The following is a 17,190-nucleotide window of genomic DNA, read 5'->3' as shown; positions in this document are numbered from 1 at the left end:
TAAGGCCATTTAGGTGAATAGAAAATCAGTTCCAAGTGCTAGGTATAGGTGTGTCCATAACAAGCAATAAAGTTATAACATGTGGAAGTCCTACCTCTCTGCTCACATGTGAAAGTCCTAGGTGAAAATAGGACTAGGTGGAAATATGTGGTCAGTCCTCTTCAGGTCCTTAGCATGGCACACTTAGCAAATCACAACTACATCAGTCCAAGGGCTCCTTGGTCAGGAAGATAAGCTACAAAAACTATAGAAAGTCAATACTATACCAATCAGCATCAACAACACATCCCATCAGCAGAGCCAAAACAGAACAAGGCACTGACTTATGCCTAAGTCATCAGGGTCTTGAATTTGAGTTCACACATGGAACGACAAGTGGTTTTCAACAAGCAGCTCTCTAGGATGCATTCAACTCTAGGGTGAAGGTAGTTACACCAATATGGGTTTGGATGAGTTTCTTGTGACCCTCAAAGCTTTTTTCACATTTTTTTACTAACATCACCATTAACATCTAACGTATACTCATCCTCTTTTCTTTATCATTCTAGGGGTTTGTATGGTGTATTATCAAACTCCTCTCGATTTGATAACTCAGATAAATAAAGCTATAGATGGTGCCACAACCTTGTTGGGCTCAAATACTTCCAAGCAAAACCCTCAATAAAATGGATGTTAAAGGAACTTCAATGTAGAGAACCAAGACAAAATGTCATGCACAACTTCGGATATTCAAAAATATCATGACAAAGACATAGTCTAATGAGAATCCATTAGGAGTCCCACTCAAATCAAATATGGGACTTAAGAGGAGCATGAGAATGCACTTTACTTACTCTGCTAACACTAACACCACTAGGATCATACATAAATCCCTACTAACACCTTCTTCCTAATAACTTACCCCTTAGATTTTTCTTTTCATTTTTCTTATTCCTTCTTTGAATGGTTACAAGTACTCAACTCGGCTCACTCAAACCCTGAGGTAAAGGTTCCAGAAGAATCACTCATCCATCCTTTCAACAATCATTCCATAAGAAGGAGCCACTACATCCCTCTACTGCAATGGACCAAAAGAAGATTTAACCCAATGCACACGAAAGACTATTTTGCTTTATCTTCATTGACAACACTCCAACAATCATGAACGTTGAACGATCCAGAGGACTGGATCGAGATTAGGAAGGGGGGCATATTAACAGATTGGTTAACAATATGCCACCGCTGGTTAAGTGATGTGATTTAATGGACAGTGGTGACAAAATATGAAGAGGGGAGAGGAGAAGAGTGGAGATGAGGAGAGAGGGCACAGCTAGAGAGCACACCACAAATGACTAACTGTACACTAGATTTAGTTGAAAAAATAGAATATATACAAACCCACTTAGGGTTAGGGTTAGGGGATCTAACCCTTTCCTTTATAGCACTCTATAAGGTTAGTGCTATGCAGATATGATCACGTGATGGTGCTATGCACACATGATTACATGATGTTGAGCGTGAACTCTCAACACCTTCCCTCAAGATCAACATCATGAAGTAGGCCTTCCCTCAAGATGATGATTCTGGGGAATCGAAGAAGGACTGAGCATTACATTCCATCACACCCCTTTAATGGGCATGTCCTTCCTCTGCGTCAAACCAAGAGCTAGTCAGTGTTTCTCGAATAGCTCTTTATCGAGTGATTTGGTAAAGATGTCTACAACATTTTCTTTGCTATCACAATGCTGCAGTGTGATGTCACCAAGTAACACTCTTTCTCCGATGAAGTGCTCTTTGACATCAATGTGCTTTGTCCTGGAGTGATATACTGGATTTTTGGCCAATGCTTGAGCCGATTGATTATCATAGTATATTGTTGTTGGCTTTGAGTCATCAAAGTAATTTGTTTTTGACAATAGTCTTCTGAGCCATATAGCCTCACATGCACCTGTAGTGAGTGCTCTATATTCTGCTTTAGTCGAAGACAAAGAAACAGTTGGTTGTTTGTTTGAGAGCCATGATATAGCACCTTGACCAAGGAAAAATGCATATCCCTGTGTCGATCTCCTGGTCTCATGATCTCCGGCATAGTCACTGTCACAGTATCCATGCAAATGTGGATGACTTCCTCTGTATTCTATCCCAAACTATCTTGTACCTCTGATGTATCTCAAGACTCTTTTGGCTGCATTCCAATGAAACTATTTTGGATTTGCCATAAACTATGCTAGTGAGCTTACTGCATAACAAATATCTGGTCGTGTGATTGTCAGATATATAAGAGATTCGATGAGCTGCCTGTAGCATCTGTTATTGACCGTCTTTTCTGAATCTTTAGTAAGTTTCAGACTTTGTTCCATGGGAGTGGCTACAATCTTGCAATCTGCCATATGAAACTTCTTCAGGAGACTATCAACATACTTGAACTGACTCATGAATGTGCTATCTGAATCTCTCTAGAACTCAATTCCAAGACAATAGTGCATAAGTCCAAGATCTTTCATGTCGAACTCTGTAGATAAGTCTTGTTTTAGTTTTCTGATGAAGCTATCCTTGCTTCCTGTCATAATCAGATCATCTACATACAAAAGTGCAATAATAATGTCTTCCCCTTGAACTTTGTAGTAGAGAGTATGATCTGCATTGGACTTCATGTATCCCAGATTAGCAAAATACTTGTCAATTCTGCTGTACCAACTTCTGGATGCTTGCTTTAAGCCGTAGAGACTTTTCTTGAGATGGCAAACCTTTTTCTCCTTTCCTGGTTCAACATAACCTGCTGGTTGTTGCATGTAGACTTCCTCATCTAGATAACCATTGAGAAATGCATTCTTGACATCGAGCTGATACACATTCCATTTATTGAGTGTCGCTAGTGATATCAAGAACCATATGGAATCCATCTTTGCCACTGGAGCATAAGTCTCATCATAGTCTTGACCGTATTGTTGTGCAAATCCTTTTGCAACTAATCTGGCTTTGTATCTCTAAATACTGCCATCTGGATTGTACTTCACTTTGTATACCCATTTGTTGGCTATGGCCTTCTTTCCTGGTGGAAGGTTGCATAATTCCCAAGTATTATTCTTATACAAAGCATCCATTTCTTCATTCATAGCAATTTGCCATTCTGGCTTGTCTACTGTGTCTTCGAAGTACACTGGCTCTTCTGTAGCAATGATGGTAGTCATAAGAGCATAGTTGGTGGTTTCCACCTGAATTGCTTTGCCTTTCTGAGCATATGTCAATCTGGCTGGTGGTCTGCTTTCCCTAGTAGACCGTTTGAGCTACTATGGCTCTGCTTGGGGTGTTGCTGTCAATTCTTGCTCTTCTCCATCAACTTGTTCTGTAGATGACTATGAAGTCGATGCTTCTATCTCCTGTGTAGGTGAGGTTTTCCATTCTGATTCCTCATCAAAGATTACATCTCTGGAGATAATGACTTTGCAGTGATGGGATAATACAATTTATATGCTTTGCTTTCTTCACTATAGCCAACCATGATGCATTTGGGTGACTTTGCATCCAATTTTCTGCGATGATCATCATGTATGTGGGCATATGCTATGCAACCAAATATGCGGAGATGCCCAATGCGTGGCTTGTGTCCAGTGAATGCTTCATAAGGAGTCATACCCTGTATCGGTTCAGTAGGAAGCCAATTAAGCAAGTAGTTAGCTGTAGCTATTGCTTTTGCCCAATACTAATTCGAAAGATGCTTTTCACTAAGCATTGCTCTAGCACTATCTGCTAAATTCCCATTCTTCCTTTCAGTTATTGCATTCTGCTGAGGAGTATCTGCACATGTGAATTGTCTTCGTATGCCGTGATTTTTGCAAAAGTTCATGAATGCTGAAGACGTATTCACCTCCTCTGTCTGATCTCATGCCCTTGATCTTTCTGCCTGTTTGGTTTTCTACCATGGCTTTGAATTCTTGAAATCTGAAAAACACTTCAGATTTCTCTTTCAGAAAGTAGACCCAACAATATCTGCTATAGTTGTCGATGAAGGTCAAGTAGTAAAGTGAACCATTGATGCTGCGGGTCTGGGCATAACCCCATACATCTGTGTGAATCAAATCAAGAATACCTCATGCACGAGAGGTACTTCTGACAAAGTTGGTTCGCTTTTGTTTGTCGAAACAACATGCTTTGCAAACTTTTCCAAGAAACTGTAGCTTCAAAATCCTAATTGCCATATTCTGATTCCTGAGATCTAACAAGTACTTAAAATTGACATGACCATATCTCTTGTGCCATTTTGCAGATAGTGGCATCTGTTGCATTTGAGCTGACATGGCATGCTTATCTAGTATTGTAGCTAGCATTCTGTATAAATGTCCTTCCTTGACACCTTTTGCTACTAGCTGACATCTTTGGGATTTGTCTCTGACAGTGCATTCATCACAGTCGAAGATGACTTTGTAGTTGTGTTTCGTCATTTGACCTACTGACAAAAGGTTCTTGCTGAGCTTCGAAACATAGAGCACATCTTTGACTAATCCTTTCGTACCAGTGAAATTGTTCATAGGGATAACACCTGTCCCTTGAACTGGATTCGGTGTATTGTCTGCTGTGTAAATGACATTTTTCTGACCTCCTAATGGTTTCATCTCTGTGAACCATTCTTGATGATTAGTCATATGAGATGATGCACCACTGTCGATGTACCAAGGATCCTGTTCCACTTCGTCGACTTGATAGCTGAAATCCTCTTTGGGATTGAAATCAGTGTCTAGGTACACTGTATTAGTCTGATGCAATTCCTCGCTTGCAAGAAACATATTTCCATGTTCATTTGCAAAATGACTGTGACTAGAATTGTGGGGGTTAAAGGTCACTGTGCCTTTACCCCGGTTATGTACAATACTCAAACACATATATAAATGAATGAAAAAGAACATTAGGGTGTTTTGCACCCACCAAAACCTGTGTGGCTCTCTGTCTCTCTCTCTCCCTCTTCCGTTCTTACTTCTGTTGTGAGCACTCTCAACTGGTATCAAAGCCCGAGTGATCTAGCTGAGCGTGCGTGAATGCTTGAAGCTCAGCAACTCCGTGGGAGGAAGGAGAAGCTCTGTGGGAAGCATTGTGGGTGACTTTACTTGCATCCGAGTGTGTAGAGACCTTGGAGGAACCTTTGGAAAAGTCACTTTGGCTTTGCAAAGTGGTTTTGAGAGCATGTTGAGTGTTTTCAAAGGAAAAGTCGTTTTTTGAGCTTTTCCCTATTCCGTTTAATGACAGAGACTCCGTATTGACTTGTAGAGGCAACTATTGCTTGCTTTTGGTGTCCACTTCACTTCAGGAGCTTGGAAACACCTTCATTCTTGAATCTAGGATCATTTCATTGGATTTCTGACTCACTGTGTCAGTTTCTGCGTTTTTCTACCCAGGTGTTGGAACTCAAGTTTGGAGCAACTATTTGCAGATCTGTCAGTTCCGGTGGACTCAGGAGGTCCTAAAACTTCTATGTTGCTCATCATTCGCACTCCGGTGAAGTTTACAAATAGCTCTGTTTCCAAAAACGTTTTTCAGTCCGTGTGTTGGACCCAGTGATTGAGACCACAGTTTCCAAAACCATCTGTCCCATTGCGTTTGGGACGCCCAAAAACCCCTACCTGTCAGTTCTTATGCGATTCGGTGGAGGATTTTCAGAGTTATAGATCTCTGTGTATTCGATTTCGTCTCTCTGTTATGCATTTTTCATTCTAAGGTTTTAAAACCTTAGATTGATGCCACATGGCAGTGGATAAGTGTTGACTCCCATTTCTCACTCATCAGTTGGGATTTAGGAGTTCCGACAAAAGAGAGATATTTGCATATTTTCTTACTGAGTCGATTATGCAATGGCACCCATGATTTGAGGCATCTCAGGTTCTATTTTCAGTAGCGGTCAATACCGTGGGACTATGATTTGAGCATACCTTATGCAGATCACTGTGCTTGTAGTTTGAGCAGTGTGCGCTCATTCGTGGTGTGCATTGGGTTGCAGTGGATGATTTATATGCCATTTGGATGCATTGCGATCCTTATTGGATGCGCTGATAGGCCCAAATTGCCTTGTGGGATGCTATTTTTATGGACGCTTTGCACATGGATGCTATTTTATGCTGAGGGATAGCTTTGACACATTGCAGGTGATGCACTGATAGTGTTATGCTCTCTTGGATGAGATATTATTAATGCATATGCCCATGGATGGTGTTTATGCTTGAGCCATTTGGCACCTATAGGCATTTTGGATTGCCATTGTAGTTGGCATTTTCTTTTGGGCCAGATTTGCTCATATGGATGCATAGTACATGCACATGAGTCAGGTACATCTTTTGATGCTTTGAGCTTTGAGTTTTGGTGATATTTCAGTCTATTGTGGCATACACATTTGGAGCACCTGGTATTTGGTGTGATTCTCTCTTGTAGGCACTAGCATTTGGGATTTTTGCTTCATTTACATCATGGCATCCTCTTCCATGTCTGAAAAGGAGTTTTTTAGCATTAAAAAGTTTGATGGGACAAACTTTTCTTTGTGGAAAGAACAAATAAGGGATATGCTTATTCAAAAGAAGTAGATTAAACCCTTGGTAGGGATTGAAGCTAAGCCTGCAAATATGTCTGAGGATGATTGGAATGAGTTGGATGCATTAGCAAAATCTACTATTAGACTTCATCTTGCAGAGTCAGTTTATTTCACAGTAGTAAATGAGCAGACTGTGGAAGATTTGTGGAAGAAACTGTGTGCCACTATTCAACAGCATATTTCTGAATTGTATAGGATTTCTCAATGTGTTTCTAGGTCCTCTGTCATTGAAAAGATTTTGATAGCTCATTTGCAATCCGACAGTAATCTGATGTTAATCCAACTAGTTCTAACAGTCCGACTGTGGTGGATACTAAACACAAATCAAGTGTCCATATTTCCTTGCACTCCATGTCCAAAAGCATGTCCTAACCTTCCCTCCTATTCCCCTCTCCTCCAACCTTGCAACTCCTCCTCTCCCTCTTCTCCTCCCATCCCCTTTCTCTCCTCCACCTTGCAACTCCTCCTCCCCTCCTCCTCTTTTTCTCTCTCTCCCCCACCCCTATGCCCTTTTTTCTCTCCCACTCCTATGCTTCCCCTAAACCCTTACCCTCTTAGAGTAATTCCTCAACCCTTGACCTCCAAGACTTATGAGGGAGACGAGTTTTCCACCATGTACTCTACTCTAAACCCTGGATCCCCCTTCTAACCTTGAATCATCTTCTCTCCATCTTCTTAACCCTAAAACTTTCTTCTAACCTGGAAACCCTTGCTGAACCCTAAAACCTCCTTCCAACCTTGAAACTTCTTCTGAACCCTGAAACTTCTTCTTAACCTTAAAACCCCCAATGGAGGCGAAAGCCTTCATTACCCCAACCATATTGATGAACGTTCCTTTCACACAAGCATGCAATACATTTGCTTCCCACACTTGAAATACAACCCGAGGTCCTAAGCTACACTTATACTACAAATGACGACACCGATATATTTGTAGGTGACTAAAATTCTCCTGCTCTGATACCATGTTGGCATCCTACATGGACGCCATGTGTCCAAAGGTGACGTCGGGTGCGGGGGTCCCACTGCTTGTCCCATAGCCGTGTCTAGCCTATCTCTCTCTCCCGAAAAGGTCTCAGGAGGGATGAGAGAGAGGGGTTCAAACAAGCCTCTTATATTCAAGGCCCTCAAGTATTTATGTATGCTTATGGAATTTCTTTATGTAGATTGCCACGTGTCGACACGCAAGGCTACACCTTGAAACAAACCACTAACTCAAACGAGGGGTGAAGGCTACCACTTCCAACAAAAAGGTTCCCCCACTGTGTAGAAACCCAAAAGGTCCTCCCAAAAAGTGAAGGGAGTCTTGTCGAAAAGGCCTCCCCAAAAAGTGAAGGGAATCTTGTCCAAAATGTTTCCTACAAAAGAGGCCCCACCCTAGAGGTACCAATGGATTGTGTAGAGACCAACATGTACAGATATCTCTCAATGGAATGAATCTCCCACTCTTTGGGGTTCAATGTTCAAGCTCACTACTGTGTTCATGTGATTGACGTCCATTGCATCAATGCTCTCTTACACTAACGTGTTCTAGCATGCCCTTACCCTTGCACTCCCTACTCTTGTACTCCCTCCTCCTCCTCTCTCCTCCTCTCTTCTCCTCCTCCTTCCTCTCTCCCCCTCCTCCCTCCTACCTCCTCCTTCTTCTCCTCCTCTTCCTCCTCCCTCCTCCTCCCTCCTCCATCCTAGGACCCTCCTTCTCCTCCCTTGTCTGTCCTCAACAACCCTTAACCCTTGAAGTTGCCAAGGAGACTAGCTCTACACTCCTCAAGCTTGAACTCCTAAATCCTACAATCCTCTCTAAACCATGGAAATGATAGATAGCTCTCTAAATCATGTCCCCTTCTGAACCCTGCAACCCCCTTCGAAATGCTTAAAGTCCCATAGAGTCAAGAGCCTCCATCCATCATTGTGATCAAACCCTCTTTCTCACCCTCATGCACATGAGATCTGCTTTCCATTATTTAGCCTATACCACTCATTGGAATACGACCTGAGGTCGTATGCTACATGAACAATGACATGATTGTAGGTGACCAACACACCCTCGGAACCTAGACTGGGGAGAGACAGTAAGTCGGGTGGGGGAGGGCATGGAGGGTTATGTGTGTGTGTGTGTGTTCATCGAAAAGAAAAGTGTGTGTGCGCCGATGGGATTCCTTATTGGGTCGTGACTTAGAGATTTGAGTGCTATGGGTTTTTGAGATTTTTGGCCTATAAGGCATAGACCATGGGAAGTCTACCCATTATACTTGACCAAATTTTTGTTGCTTTTCTCTTTCTTAATATAATAAAAGGCGGCATGTTAAGTGTAAAGAAAGAAAATGTAAAAGGCGGCATGTTAAGTGTTAAGTGTAAAGAAAGAAAATGAAAAAAGGAAAAAACATATAAGAGCATCATGCACTAGTACTATGTTTGTAATTGTTCGTTTCTTAAATTCAAATCTCATTCATAATATATCATGAGAGAAAATTGCTTACCATGAGTTTTAGAAGAAGCATATTGCTATAATTTGTCTTGGATAATTGATTTTGACATTGGTATGTTTGGTCTTTTGTTATTCATGAGTCAAGCTTTGAGAAAAAGATTGACATTTTGGATTCCCTAGAAGGCAACGTTGGCTTTGTTATGCATAATCTTTGAGGTTTTGGAAAGAGGGATGACCTAAGTGTTAGAGACTCACTGTGCCCACCTGTGAGCCCTCGATTTGAAGAGGTAGGAGGGCTGGGAAAGAGAGAGACCCAGGCAACCAGCACATAGGCTGGTTGCTGCCTGCAACAACAGAGAAATAGGGGGGGCCTTGTGCCTCCCTTGGAGGCGTCTATAGCCCCATGGACTGGCTGCACAAGGCACCCTTTTATAGGGGCCTGTGGCAGGCCCAGTCGGCCCAACCAGGGGCACCAACCAGGGCCAACCTTGGTCAGATTTCCAGGGCATTCTGGTCGGCCACCATGGGTCCGCCAACCTAAAGGGCCTGGTCAGTGCCTATAAAAGGCCCACTCCTTCAGACATTCCAGCATCCAGTGCAGGACAGAAAGCCTCCTTCCTAGGCTGTGCTTTGCACTCAGAGCTGGTTCAGTTTGATAGAGAGAGTTCCATCAGTTTTCCTCGGCACTTCCCTAAGTTTTGTATTGCTCTCTTGGAGCCAGTTTTCTACCCACCTTCTAGTGGGGATGAATATACTCTTTCTCTCTCTCTGTTTAAGTTATCTCTGAGTGAATGTTTATTGCATCTGTGATCAATTATCTGAGTTGAGTGTAGAGAAGAGCGGGAGAGATCTTGGGTGGAAGTTTGAGTGATTGCCCTTGTTGCCCAATTCCAGTGGCCTATTTTTCAAATGGATGTGAGGTCCGCATTCCTTAATGGAACCCTAGAGGAGGAGGTATACATGGAGCAGCCACCGGGCTTTCAAGATCCAGGGTCCCCTAAAGGTCTGCAGGTTGAAGAAGGCATTATACGGGCTGAAACAGGCCCCCAGAGCTTGGTACCAAAGGATTGATGTATTCTTTCAAAAGATAGGGCTAAGTCAGAGTCCTTCTGAGGCAAACCTTTACTTGTTCATTGAGAAGGGATTGCGACTGGTACTCATCCTCTATGTTGATGATCTTATCTTGAGAGGTGATCATGTCAAGAAGATTTCACAGGTCAAGGAGCTACTCATGTCTAAGTTTGAGATGATTGACCTTGGGTTATTACATTACTTCCTTGGGATTGAAGTAAAGTAGGCCAAAGACAGGATCTTCATTTCACAGGAGAAATATTGCAGAGAACTTTTGAAGAGATTTCAGATGGAGGATTGTAGGACAGCATTAACTCCCATGGAGGTCGGGCTCAAGCTAAGTGTTCATGACACAACTCACCTGGTCGATACTCCATTGTACCAATGATTGGTAGGAAGTTTGCTAAATTTACCTTACCAATACTCGACCTGATATTTGTTATGCAGTTGGGCTATTATGCTAGTTCTCTGCTTCTCCCAGGAAGAGTCATTGGGATGCAGGTTTACAAGTGCTGAGGTATCTAAAGGGTACTTGCACCTATGGGATCACCTACACCAAAGGCATCAAACTAGGCGGGTTCTATGATAGTGATTGGGTGGGTGATGCTGACACTAGAAGATCGACAACAGGCTATTGTTTCTTACTTGCATCTGGTGCCATCTCTTGGCTGAGTAAGAGGCAACCCACAGTGGCCCTTTCATCTACAGAGGCAGAGTACAGAGCCGCGTGTACAGCACAGCTTGTAAGACACTGTGGTTGAGGTGGATTCTGGAGGACATGGACGTGTGTCAGGAGGACGCAACAGTGCTGATGTGCGACAATCAGAGTTGCATAGCCATTGCCAAGAATCTAGTGTACCATGCGCAGACCAAGCACATCGAAGTTCATTACCACTTTGTTCGAGAGCTCATCATCGACAACGTGATCGAGCTTATCTACTGCCCGACGGTCGATAATTTGTCCGACCTCTTCACGAAGGCACTCCCTCGAGAACAGATGGAGCACCTCATCAAACGCATGGGGATTGGCCCACAATCGTGACATTGAGGGGGGGTGTTAGAGACTCACTGTGCCCACCTATGAGCCCCCGATTTGAGGGGACAAGGGGCAGTGAGAGGTAGGAGGGCTGGGAAAGAGAGAGACCCAAGCAACAGCACATAGGCTGGTTGCTGCCTGCAACAGCAGAGAAATAGGGGGGGCCTTGTGCTTACCTTGGAGGCATCTACAACCCCATGGACTGGCTGCACAAGGCACCCTTTTATAGGGGCCTGTGGCAGGCCTAGTCGGCCCAACCAGGGCCACTGACCAGGGCCAACCTTGGTCAGATTTCCAGGGCATTCTGGTCGGCCACCAGACAGGGTACCGACCTTGCTGGTCGGCCAACCTAAAGGGCCTGCGCAGTGCCTATAAAAGGCCCACTCCTTCAAACATTCCAGCATCCTGTGCAGGACAGAAAGCCTCCTTCCTAGGCTATGATGTGCACTCAGAGCTGGTTCAGTTTGACAGAGAGAGTTCCATCAGTTTTCCTCAGCACTTCCCTGAGTTTTGTATTGCTCCCTTGGAACCAGTTTTCTGCCCACCTTCCAGTGGATGAATATACTCTTTCTCTCTCTCCGTTTAAGTTACTCTGAGTGAATGTTTATTGCCTCTGTGATTAGTTATCTGAGTTGAGTGTAGAGAAGAGCGGGAGAGATCTTGGGTGGAGGTTTGAGTGATTCATTCCCTCCTATTTTCCAACACTAAGAATATATCTATGTATAAGGCTATGGATTTTGTGACGAGATAATGTGTTGTAGCTTTAATTTCAAAAAAGCAATAATATTTTTTCATTGTAAAGTTGCATCTTTTAGAATTCTTTAATGCAAACATAAAAAGATAGCTCCATGTACACATAAGAGGACCACTTAAAGCCATCTTATTAAAGGTCATTCACATAATATTAGATATCACTGATGGTATGGTTAAGATTTGCTTTGTCAATATATAGGGTACAGTTGATGGTAACACTTTATTTCTAGATACTAGATTAATGCACCTCATCTGGTCTTCCTTACAAATGTAAAGAAGATCAAGGTCGTGCTTCCTTTAAATTGCAATGTTCTCGACATAGCTTGCTTGTATTGTAGTAAGGGTGTTATGCCATCATAATATCATGTGGTTATTTTCATAAGTTGCTGAGGATAAAGACTGGTCTTCTTGGAACCTCCTTTATGTATATTGGATTCCTCCTTTTGGCTGCACCGTTTGTCATTCTCCTTATGTTCTTATTTCGAATGTTATATGTATTTGATTCTTGCCTTTGAAAAAGGTGAAAGTAAAAGGTAGTGAGCCTCTTTATATGTCCACTTTGTTGAAATATGTACACACACATGTGTATGTTCCATTTAAATTTTGCATGGCCTAAAATATGGAGATGGGTTTGTGAACCAAGGCCTTATGGTCCTTTTAGATGTTTCAACTTTATCAACTCCTTCCTCGACAACTCAACCGGCAATTAAGTATTGGTTGGTGTGCTAGTGTTGGGAAGCGTGATATAAAACTACGTATGTTTGATGCCCTTAAGTAGAGCTAGGATAAGTCTTCTTAGTGAGTTGATCTAAGGGTTGACGCATTAGACACAGTCTTCTAGTTTCATATGCATTTAAGAGTTTAAGGTAATCTTGTACTATGTTTGTCATGTCCGAACATAGTGGGTGGTGTTGTAAGAAGTTTGTCGGATTGATGCTAATGGTAAAGCTATGAAAGTGAGTTAGAGGACATTGGGGGGCCTATTTGAAGAGAGGATGGAAGAAGGTAGTTTTCCCCTTTAGTATTGACATTACACACACACATACCTTCCCCAAACACACACCCCTAGCCCCCCTCCCCACCTTAGAGGAGCTCTCCATGTTACTCCTAGGGTTGGTAGGGTTGCTGAGTTGGGTAGTTCAGCATTGGGTTGATACATCCCGATGCCTAGCTCCTCAATATGCAAGTTTGAAGTTTTTGATATACATGAAAACGTTATCAGACTCTTGCTAGTTCATTTTACTTGTAAGGCCTACTTATCTGGTTTCATTTGCCACGCCAAGGATTCACATAATGGAGCGCTCAAATGCAGACTCACATGTAATGTGACATGGGAGACGTAGGCTAGAATCCAAGATTTCATTGACTTTGGGCTAGCATTTAGTCCGGCCGAGGCAGCTCTCATACTCTATAGCGTGGGGCTGGGTGTGGTGCGAGGGGGTGCTCCAATGGAGTGGAGACAAGATTAGCAAAGTAAAATCCATTTTTGGGAGGCAATGGCGCGCGGTTGGCACAGAGAATCTTGTGGTTCCAAGGGCAGTGGGCATACGTGGATGGGCAAAAGTCAGGTGTGTGGGCCCATTGTTGCGTGGCGCGGGGTGCGAATAGGGCCCACGCTCCTGTACGCATCGGAGCGGAAGTCTGCGCAACGGCTGTCTGGGTGCAAGGTCCGAGGCCAACCGCTCTATTCGTTAAAAAGAAAAACCCTCATAAAAAATCAAATGCCATGAGTAAAGAAGACACGGGGATAGCTGGCAGCCTCAAAGGCCTCCTTTCCACCTTACTTAAACGACCCACAATCACTCTCTTAATAATAACATTTCTTGGAATACGTGAAGTGAGTCATTGGCCTCGCCCTGGTGCGTGGGGTGAGCCTGCTTCGTTTAAATCATAAACAATTTTCCTTTTTACTTTTGCGAGGTACTCCGTGGTTTCCAGAGAGGAGGGACTTTTATTTTGTGCTTTTCTTTTCTGCCTTTGCCTCCGCGCCAGCTCTACATTACGTTTTTTCAACACAAAACATGCTACGCAGTCACGCAGTCTACGTTCTCGAGAGCAGCATGCCCTTGAGCCTCGGTTTTGCTTGCAAATTGCATACCATGATCTTCATATATCAAAGCCCATGAGCCCTTGTATTCCATCATCGCCTTCCGTTTTCTCGATCGTGTTCGTATTTGTGCTTGTTGGATTGCGTTTATTGGATTTGTCTGCGCGCACAGATCAACGTTTTTCTCGGCCATCTTCGATCTTTGTTCCTTGCCTCCTCCTCTCCACATTTTGACAGCACATTCGGTCTCTCTCTCACTCGCTCGCCCCTTCCTCCAATCGCTCGTCTCGTCCTGTCTAGAATGTGTTCGTGGCTTCTCTGCTCGAATATGACGAGCTACTTGAGCTAGCGGTCGATGATCACCTCCTACTCTTCCTCTTTCGTGCTTGCTGTATGCACTTGAGTTGGGTCTGGTAATGTGAGGAACGCATTAGACATCGCTGCTTCCAGTGAAAAAAGGTCTAGTCACTTTCCATCTTTCTGCTGCAGCTCCTCAGACCGACCTCCTGCACCTCAAGTTTCAACTCAAATAGCTTGTTACCCCCGGCACGTTTTCCTGAGTCTGATTCCGGATTTACCTTTCTTGTGCCTGGCCCTTGTAGCCTCGAACTCCACTAACACACTCCTGCAAATCGTCTCTCAACTCTCCCATCCTAGGGGGTGCCACGGCACTCCAGAAATCCAGCCTGTGTTCCAGTGCAGTCTCCTCTTGTCTCCAATCTCCTGGCTCTTTTTGAAATGAGAGGCTCTTCTGTTGTAGCATGCTTCCCTGTGTTGCTGTTGCTGCTGCTTTCCCAGGGTGCGGTTCCCGTGGATGGGCAAGGCTGGTGGGAGTTGCTGGTTGAAAATGCCGGGATTGCTTCCATGCACACTGCCGTTACCCATTATGGCACAGTGGTCATGCTTGACCGAACGAACATTGGACCGTCCGAGATCAACCTCACCAACGGAGTCTGTCGAAACAATCCCAATGATCTGACCCTCACTCACGACTGCACAGCTCACTCGGTGCTGCTCACGCCCGGTCCTAACTCCATCCGTCCTCTGTTCATCTACTCCGACACTTGGTGTAGCTCGGGACAGTTCTTCGCAGATGGAACGCTGGTGCAAACCGGAGGCGACAACGACGGATTCGCTAAAGTGAGGATGTTCACGCCTTGTCCGAGCGACGGAACTTGCGATTGGGTCGAGTCAACGGACGAGTTTTTGCAGAATGGTCGATGGTATGCAACTAATCAACTTTTGCCGGACGCTCGACAGATTGTGATTGGCGGCCGTAGCATCTTCACGTATGAGTTCATTCCAGCTTATGGATCAAACACGACAGTGCTTCCCTTCTTGCAGCAAACAGACGACGCGCAAAACGACAACTACTATCCTTTTGTCCACCTCCTACCCGATGGAAACCTCTACATCTTTGCAAACAGGGATTCCATCATCTACAATTACCAAACGCAGACTGTGGTGCAGACTTTCCCTACGATCCCTGGGGAGCCTCGCAATTATCCATCGGCGGGATCATCCGTCATGCTTCCTCTCATCGGGGACGAAGACTATTGGAACGTGGAGGTACTTGTTTGCGGAGGTGCACAGCTATACTGCTTTTTATATCCTGCTCCTTTCCCGAACGCATCTCAAACCTGCGGCCGCATCACCATCACATCTGCAAATCCGGCATGGGAGATGGACACTATGCCCATACGGAGGGCGATGGGAGACATGGTGTTTCTTCCTACCGGCGAAGTATTGATCATCAATGGAGCTCAGAACGGCTGTCAAGGCTGGGGAAATGCCATCAATCCAGCGTTAGAACCGGTGCTCTATCAGCCTGACGCTCCTTACGGGGATCGGTTCGTGGTTCAATCTGGCACAACTATCCCACGAGTTTATCACTCGACTGCAAACCTTCTTCCCGATGGTAGAGTCTTGGTGGCAGGGAGCAACACTCATCAATTCTACACTTTCACAGGTGACTTTCCTACGGAACTAAGAGTTGAGGCATTTTCTCCTGACTATCTCGACTCCACTAACGACGCAAACCGTCCGAGCATTGTTAGTGCTCCGTCCACGATCGTCTACAGTCAGCAATTCACTGTTACGATTTTCGTAAACGCTACGCCTGCGGCCAATTTTGGGCTCAACCTCGTTAGTTCTCCATTCACAACACACTCCTTTTCTCAAGGCTTGCGTTTCCTTCGATTAGCCATAAATTGGCAGGCGAACATTGGAAGCAGTATGTATCTTGTAAATGCAACGGCTCCTCCTTCGCCCACGGTAGCTCCGCCTTCTTATTACATGCTCTTCGTGGATAACGAGGGGATTCCCAGCACTGCCAGTTGGATACAAATGATCTATCCATGAGCGCGATTGAACTTCGGAAATCACACAAGTCTTACACGCGGAGATTGCCGGATCTGTGAGGTCTTTAATGGGCTGAAGAGTACCTGCATGTTCTTTCATTCATTCCAAACCATCCAATAACTCCGGGGGCAGGCGCTATGCAGCCGAAGCTGGTTCATCCACAGGTGGACAACACGGATGATGTATTAAACGAAATCTTGTGTTCTGGAATATTTCGCTTGTAGCACCTGGTCAAGCAACATTCAATGTTATGGCCTCGCCACGCTTCACTCCCACATGTGAAATTTTCACGTGTCAAATTGATTCCCATTTTCAAAGATATATATATGTGCTTTAGCGTCATAATAGATAATTTTGTGAGGGAGGTGACACATCGTCTTTTATGCTCAGAAATGTAGAAAACCTTCATTTTCAGTGTCTTTCCTCCTTAAAAATAAAGAGATTTTTTACTTTACTCGGAAAAGGCTATATAGGTAGCCAGCTTGGCTAGCCGTATGTACAATATAAGCTCCTTGAATAACACATATAGAGATATATTTATTACTTTCTCTACTCTCTTTCATAGACTTTATTTCAAAAGCATAGCTTTTTCAAGGTTTAAATCTAAATGCCAAGAGACTTCAATGGACTTTGAAGGGGGACCATTGGTTGCTTGGTAAAGATGGGAACTTCACAAACCTTCATTCTCAGTGTCTTTCCTCCTTAAAAATGGAGAGAATTTTAACTTTAGTCGGAAAAGGTTGTATAGGTAGCTAGCTTGGCTAGCCGTATGTACAATATAAGCTCCTTGGATAACACATATAGAGATATATTTATTACTTTCTTTATTCTCTTTCATAGACTTTATTTCAAATGCATAGCTTTTTCAAGGTTTAAATCTAAATGCCAAGAGACTTGAGTGTACTTTAAAGGGGGACCATTGGTTGCTTGGTAGAGATGGG

At 43.9% G+C, this 17,190-nt stretch overlaps 1 pseudogene; it reads left to right on the top strand.

The window, feature by feature from the left end:
• Nucleotides 1–13,974: 13,974 nt before the first annotated feature.
• Nucleotides 13,975–16,609, top strand: LOC147904218 (aldehyde oxidase GLOX pseudogene; annotated as a pseudogene).
• The last annotated feature ends 581 nt before the right edge of the window (nt 16,610–17,190 follow it).

The sequence above is a fragment of the Dipteris shenzhenensis genome, chromosome 2, assembly GCF_047967505.1.
Source record: "Dipteris shenzhenensis isolate YYH24624 ecotype China chromosome 2, Dip_SZ_1.0, whole genome shotgun sequence".
In the NCBI taxonomy this organism is placed as follows: domain Eukaryota; kingdom Viridiplantae; phylum Streptophyta; class Polypodiopsida; order Gleicheniales; family Dipteridaceae; genus Dipteris; species Dipteris shenzhenensis.
The sequence above is the reverse complement of the archived record's forward strand: the minus strand, read 5'-3'. Positions and strand labels throughout refer to the sequence as shown.